This window comes from Brassica napus, chromosome C8 (assembly GCF_020379485.1).
Source record: "Brassica napus cultivar Da-Ae chromosome C8, Da-Ae, whole genome shotgun sequence".
Taxonomy (NCBI): Eukaryota; Viridiplantae; Streptophyta; class Magnoliopsida; order Brassicales; family Brassicaceae; genus Brassica; species Brassica napus.
In genome coordinates this window covers 10,435,477-10,443,362 of record NC_063451.1, presented here as the reverse complement: position 1 = coordinate 10,443,362, position 7,886 = coordinate 10,435,477, and the positions used below count along the sequence as shown (strand labels likewise).

The 7,886-nt window shown below is 25.7% G+C and overlaps 1 long non-coding RNA gene across 1 annotated transcript; it reads left to right on the top strand.

Annotated features, from left to right (window-relative positions):
- The first annotated feature begins 495 nt into the window (after positions 1-495).
- Positions 496-3,493, top strand: LOC111208867. The gene is made up of 2 exons (XR_002660761.2): positions 496-2,815; positions 2,896-3,493. It is a non-coding gene; the product is annotated as an uncharacterized LOC111208867 (long non-coding RNA).
- Positions 3,494-7,886: the final 4,393 nt, after the last annotated feature.

Genomic DNA, 7,886 nt, shown 5'->3' with positions numbered 1-7,886 from the left:
CCTGCATAAAATGGAGTCCCGCTGAAGATAAACCCTATCCAAATAGACTTGATGAAAGGTACTATTTCCATTATACACCTAATACTCTAACACATTAAAAAATGTATAAATTGATAATATTGAAAACGCTATTTTAACTAACCAGTCAAAATAATATCATCTTTTATATTTTTTAAAAACATATAGTAATTTAGTTTATTATATTTGTAAATATATATGTTAAAAAATAATGATAGTAATTTTACAAATAAGATCATTTGAGTTCCTATGATGTAAATTTTAGGAGGCACAAAATCGAATGGAAATTACATTTAAAATATAATGCGATTGTAAGGAATATATAAAATGGAAAGACGAAACAGTTGAAAAAATGTTCTCGTACCAAAGAGTTAAAATAATATCTGCTAAACCTTGATCCGCGCAACCGCGCGGATATATATATATATATATATTTAGTTTTTAGTTTATAATACATGATGAATTTTCAATAGTTAGTCGTATAACATTGAGTAATTTAGTGTGTGTGTTTACAATCTGTTTTATTACCGATATTTAGTATCAAATAAATAAATTAAAAAATATAAATAAAGAGAGTTATGTATTTGCATAAGATATATAGAAAACAAATTTTTGAAATTAAAATATGAAGAAAGAGAGAAGTATGAGTTAGTATGGTTTACGAAATTGATTTATGATTCAACAATAATTTTTTTGAAGAATATTTTATTTATGCAACTTCTATTGTAAGATATAAAAATGTGGATTAAGATTTGTTTAAAAAAAATGAAAGTATCAGTTATATTTAAATAGTTTCTAATTAGATATGGTCTTAATTTTATAAGAAAAATATAATCAATATAAATAATCAATATTTATATTTGTTATTTCAACAATATATAAAAATTGGTTGGCATAATTATTTTTCGAAATCTATGAGTTAGTTATAGTTAGATTTGGGTATATTAAATAATCGATATAAATGATGATTGACCCCCAAGTTAAAGGGCCAAAAATATTATGCCGACCAATTTTATATATTTTTGAAATAACTAATATAAACTAGATCTTGACCCGCACAACCGTACGGGTGTTATTTTTTATTTTTTATACTTCACAATTATGGTTATTCATATGTTTTGATCGTTTGTAAATTATATGCATTGATGAAATGTGTTATTGATGTTTAAACAACTAAGTCTAAATAAATCATTTGTAATTTGGAGTTTTTTTAACTTTACCATTTTCAAGTATATTTGATTATGAAGCATACAATTTGGATAATTTTTATATTAATACATATATGCTAATAAAGACACAATTTTCATAGTTTAGAATTTGATATTTTTTATATAGATCATAATTTATTTGGTGATAATGTAAGTAATATATTTAAATTGTTTATGACAATATCAAAGTTATATATTTATAATTTACTGTTTCAAATTATCCAGTGGTAACTCTGTATTAAAACATGAAGACTAATTAATACCTTAACTCTCAATTTAACATTAAATTAGATATTTTACTAAAGGTATACTTGTATTTTAGACTTAGTCATACGTATATGTTAATCAGATTATTTGTATGATTTAAATTTTTAACTCAATAACCTACACTAAATCTAATTCATAAAGTTCCACTTCATTTCAATTATTATATAAAAAATTGTAGAAATTATTATTTCTTATTCTATAAACAAAAAATAAATTAGTATTCATTTATAATAATATTTAATATTAACTACGAATTTTACTATTTAATAGTAACTTTTTAAATAAATAAAGATACTTAAATGAAAATGAAAATTTATTAAAATGTATTATTAAAATGTAATCTTAAAAAGATACTTAAAATATCTTTTTAGATATTTTATTTTAAAATTTTAAAATAATATGCTAGCTAGAGTATATTTAATAATAACTAAGTTAGTTTTAGAAAAAATAAAGGAATTCAAATAAATGTAGTGGTCCAACATTGTTATTAATTAAACTTTGAATTCTTGATTTTATGAGTGATTTTTATATTCTTACATTTAAATATTTTTTCCGAGTATATTTATATTAAAATTATTTAACATATTTTGTTTTAAATGAATTAAACTTTAATTTACATATATTAAATAAAGTTATTTGTTAATATTCTTTTAAAATAAAATATGCAAAGTTTGGAAACCATAATTCTATAGCTAAGATATTTTTTTACGATACCAAAATTTTGAAATTTTGCCAAAATCAAATTTTCAAAAATATTTATTTTTCCGTTAAAAAGTGATGAATGTTTACCATACATGTAAGTTGACTTTGGTGTATTGATTTATAAGCACACTATTTTGGAATTGGTTTACTTAAATAATGAATTGCTTGTGGTTATGTTCCTTTGTGCAGAGACTTCAGATATGATTGATAACATATAAATTTACATAATGTTGAACTTCTAGACCGCTCTCTGAGCTTCTTTCATTATTCTCAGTCACAAATCCAAACCCACGACTCTGGTCGGTTTTCCTATATATTATATATATCTCTTGAACTAAACAAATGTAAAAAGAAAGAATATTCAAAACCAAAAGTATGAAAGTTCCATCTAATGTTAACATATATAGATATATTCAATCCACATAATTCTAAACACTGCAATAACTATTTCAAACCAGAGATGCTCCGACTGTCCCGACTTTCTCAAAGAGCATAGCTAAAGCCTGGTTGTCAACATCGTAAGCCAAATTTTCAACGAACAGCTTTGCTTCTTCCAGTGGCTCCAGGAACTCGCCACCTTCACTCACATCTCCTTCCTCATTTGAAAACGTTGCTTTTGGGTCAATTATCTCCTCAACATGTAAATATGTTAGCTGATAAAAACTGTGGCTAAAGTTACCATTCATTGTCATTTTTGTAGCCTTTCTTCCCTGCTGGGCCATCACTTGAGCTATTGAACATTGGTGAAGTTTCAAATTTTGAACGTACAGAACCATAACCAAATCAGAAGACATCATGATTGTCTCCACAAGTTAGAATCAAAGAAAAAAAAAACAAAAAATGTTTCCTGGTGGAGCCTCCAACTCATGATTGTTGAGAAGGAGATTATCATGCTCTTTCTCACGCCTCTCATCTCGAGGAAGAAAGATAGCTCTTCATCTTCCTCTGTCATCATAGAAGCCCTAAGCTGTTGTCTTTGCCTCTGCTGAATATCCAGCAATAGAGACTCATGTGCCCTAAAGGTTCAATTCATCTCTCAACCAAATTTACAGAACACAAAGAGTCCTATCTCTTATTCCTTTGTTTTAAAATCTTCATTGATTGAAGAATTTAATTTTTCTTCTACCTGATCAATGGATTTCAAATTGATTTTCTTCAATCCATCTGCCTCCCATCCCATGGCAACATTTTCGCCTCTGGAAATATGAATCCCGTGAACTATTTTCTTTTGTACATCTCGGGCATTAGTTATAGGTTAAACCAGTTAATAGACTGATTATTGATTAATGTAATTAATTGGAATTGATTAATGATTAGTGATAGTTTACTTTCTAAGGAATGGTCCATTTTAAAATATCACACATGAAAGAAGTCATGACTTCTGTTTTAATATATAACTAGATTTTGACCCGCCCTTCGAAGGGCGGGTATATTTTTGTTCTAATTTTTTTTTGAAACATTTAATTTTTATATTTATGTTTTAATCATATTTGTGTTTTTTTGTAATCATATTTGTGTTTAATCTTAAATTAATTTCATTTAAATTTTGGTAGAAGTATTAAATATGTCAAGTTGCATAACTACACACTGTGCTATATGTATTTTAAAATTATTTTTAAACTTTATTCCTGTAACATATTATATTTTCTTAATAGTTACCTAACATAATTAGTCAAAAATATTCGTATAAATTTTTTTTTGGAATCGACCGGAAAATCAAGTCTTGTACTCAATTAGACATGAACTATATACCCGGATAATTTTTAAAATTTTATATTCAAAAACCAATATTAAATCCAACCCGTCCCAACCCACTCTGAAGAACGAACATTTTTTTTGAAAAATGTGAAAAAAATAATTTTAATTTATTCTATTAAATACATATATATATATACATTGTAAGTATATTAATTGTATACGTTTAGGGCCAGTGTATTAATTTCATTTTTAACATTTTCATTTTTTTTTAAAACTGTTTTATAAATTTAATTTAATTATTATGCCAAATTCTTGTGTAAGTATTAAGAAAGTTTATTCTTTACACCAATCCATATTATTTTATAATAAAAATGCGTATTTTTTAGTTTTGAAAACTTATTTTATTATTTTTAAAAACTTTTTATTTCTATAAATTGCAAGTTTCATTTTTTGTACTTTATTACATCTATACATTTATTGTTTGGATTTTTGATTATATAACAAAAATAATTTTAATTTTACCAGACTTGCGAAGTGGATTTATATCATTTGCTTCCAATGTAAAATGTGTTGTTTAAATGAGCCAGTGAAAAGCTATTCATTATTTAATGAAATATGAAGTTGGGTTCGCTAAACAGCCAAAAATTTGTCCAACTTTAGGTCAATTTATACTCTTTCCGTTTTGATTTAATTATCGTTGCAAGGAAAAATTTTCTTTTCAAAATTATTGTTGTTTATAGTTTCAATGCAAAATTTATAAATAAGATTCTCTACTTTATTTTTCTATTGGTTGAAATATGATTAGGTGTATAAGTAATCGTGTTTTTATTTTAGAAATTTACAAAATCATATGTTTCTTTAATCTGTATGTATAAACTTAAAACGACAAATAAAATGAAACGGAGAGAATATATCTTTTCCATTATGATGTTCGCATTAAAAGAAAATAGAAAAGTCAAATCATTAAAAAGTCTTCTTCTTTCTCTCTCCATGTAAACTTAATTCAGCCGCTCTTTCTTTATTCTTTTTAGTTTTCTCATCATTTTTTCTTCATAGTTCTTAAATTTATAAAAAAACCACAAACAATTAAGAACAAAAAAGATTTTACACAAACTAACACTATACATAATTTTTTCAACATTTTGTGTTTTTAACTGATTAGAAAGAAGTCACGAAGAACTACCCCCGTCAAAGATCTCTACACTGAGAATAAAATATAATTTTTACAAAATCTGCATTGGTTAATTAAACAAAACAATTTTAAAATGAAATAAATAAATTATAAGTTCTCATAGATGATAGTTATCAAAAAATGGAAGTTATGAGGGTTCCTAGAATATAGGAAAAAAAGAAGAGGTCACGTAAGAGGAAGAAATATGTAGATTTAGATGTAGTTATAAAAGAGTTGGTTTATTTTTTTTTTAAAGTAGGTTATGGGAAAAAATTGTTGTTGGACTGAATCTATATCAATTGGTCACACTGCTATTTTAATAGAATAGATATATTGTTACCAAAAATAATAAGTAATATTGCTGGATTTAAAGGATTTGGTTTACGTATATTTTGGATTCCAAATCTGTTGGTTACCTGATATGTATTGATGTGGAAAAAGATGAGGATTTAAAACAGCATTTTAAAATAGTAGTTGTTTATGTTGAAAGATATTTTTTATTATATTTGGAAATCTATATTATTAAAAGATGAGGATCTAAAAAAGATGTATATTGATAATCATTAAATCATACTAATATTGATTGCAAGTAGCTATCGTGTGAAACTTTTGTTTGTACAAAATGTGAGGATGAGGGTCTAAAAAGATGTATATTTTTAAGGATTGTATAAATTATAATTTCAAATATTTCGTTGATTGACCGCAAGGTATGACATTGGATGATTAGTGAAAATCATTGTTTATCATGATAATTAAGGTGTATACAGATAGTCAAAGTATGAAAGAGGTATTTTATATAACAATTGTTAAGTTGTTTATCCTTAAATGTGAGACATGGATATATCTGGTTGGTATGGAGTTAACGAAAACATAATATATAAGTATTTATATTGATCTTTTGAATTTTGTTATATACCGTGAATTTTTTTTGTATGGAAATGACAGAGATAATTGATTGTTAAGCAATGGAATAACTATAATAAGAAAGTATATATAAGGGTGATGTCGATTGTTTTTGTTTGGCAAGTATAAATTTAATTTCGGATAAATCAATTAATAATCCATTAAAGACAAAGAATCCATAAATATAGCTTTAATTAATACATCAGTGGCATGAAAGTGTAAATATATTGAAAAATTAAGGGGTAATCTAAACTTTGTACTCTTTTTTTAATAGATTAGATGGTTATAGTTTATATATTTAATAGGTACATTAAAGATATGACATTGAAGATATTTTGTTTTGATTAATAGAATATATTCGATTTTAAGTTTGTATTTATTGTGATATCCTCGTACGTTTTTGGTTGATTTTGGTTAAATGACATTAAGTTTCGAAGTTGTACTTAACCATTATGTAATCACTTGATTTAATGACATTAAATTTAAATTTGATTAAGGAAAACTTTTTAATCTAACTGGAATAGACGAGCAATAAAATATGTAGTTTAATTTAATTCTAATAAGTTGAAAAAATTTAAGGGTATTTTTAATGGATATTTTTTTTTTAATAATATAGAAGATTTATGCTCAACTTTAAATCAGTTTATTAGTATGACGGGAAAACCAAATCGAAAACCTAAAATAAAACCACGATATCTTGCAAACTGAAACTTATTTTGGAGGATTTTGAGGAGAGAAGATTATTTAAAGAGTCTACCATAAGTAACAGTTGCTGCACATGTGCACTTGAGCTGAAATCTTGCAAAAATATCTGAATCTCAACGTAACAAAACTTTCTTCCCAATTATCTTTTTATTGTTAAAATATAGGAAAATTGCGATAGATAACTATGAAATTTTTTTATTAGGCATATTGTGGTAGATAATTATGGAAATTCATAATGGCGATATTGTCCTTCTGTAACCGGTCACATATTGGAAGGGAAGAGTCAACGCAATGGCGATTTTGCTTCTGGGTTTTCGAGTATGTGTGTTGTAATTATTTTTGAACCCAATATTTTTTTTTAAATTTTAAAGTTGTATGCCAACTATTTAGTACATACACAGCTTTTTGACACGTAACGTGTTCTAGAAATATATAGCCTCATCTATTTAAATATTGGCTTAATTAACAATATTCATTGTTTTAGTATTTCTATATTAACCAAATTTAAACATATTTAAGTAGGATGTACTGTGTTATGGGAGGTGCTTTCGGTTTATAGTTTTTTGTTCTATTTTTACTTTTTAGTAACCGAACAAAATTGAACCTTTAAATTTATCTCACTTTCTAATACCAATCAAAGTGTCATTTAGATTATTAAATAAAAAAATATTAAATTAGAGAAAAATAGTTGAAAAAAAAAAAATGACGTCAATTTTAACGATGTTTATGCCGCCAGCTAAACTCTAAACCCTAAATTTTAAATCATAAATTCAAGATTCTAAACTCTATACTCAAATTCTAGAACTTAAACCCAAACCATATACCGTAAACCCAAATCATAAACCTTAAATCCAAACCATATATCCTAAACCCAAATCCTAGACCCTAATCCCAAACCGTAAACCTTAAATCCAAATCATATACCCTAAACCCAAATTCTATACCCTAAACTCAAACCCTAAACCCAAATCCTAAACCCTAAATCCAAATCGTAAATCATAAACCCAAACCCTATAGCGTTTAAGTTTAGGGTTTTGTTTTAGGATTTACAGTTTGGATTTAGGGTTTAAGATTTAGGTTTAGGGTATATAGTTTGAGTTTAGAGTTTATGGTTTGGGTTTATGGTTTAGGATTTAGGTTTAGGGTATACTTTGTGGGTTTATGATCTAGGATTTAGGTTTAGGGTATAAAGTTTGATTTTAGATTCTAGAGTT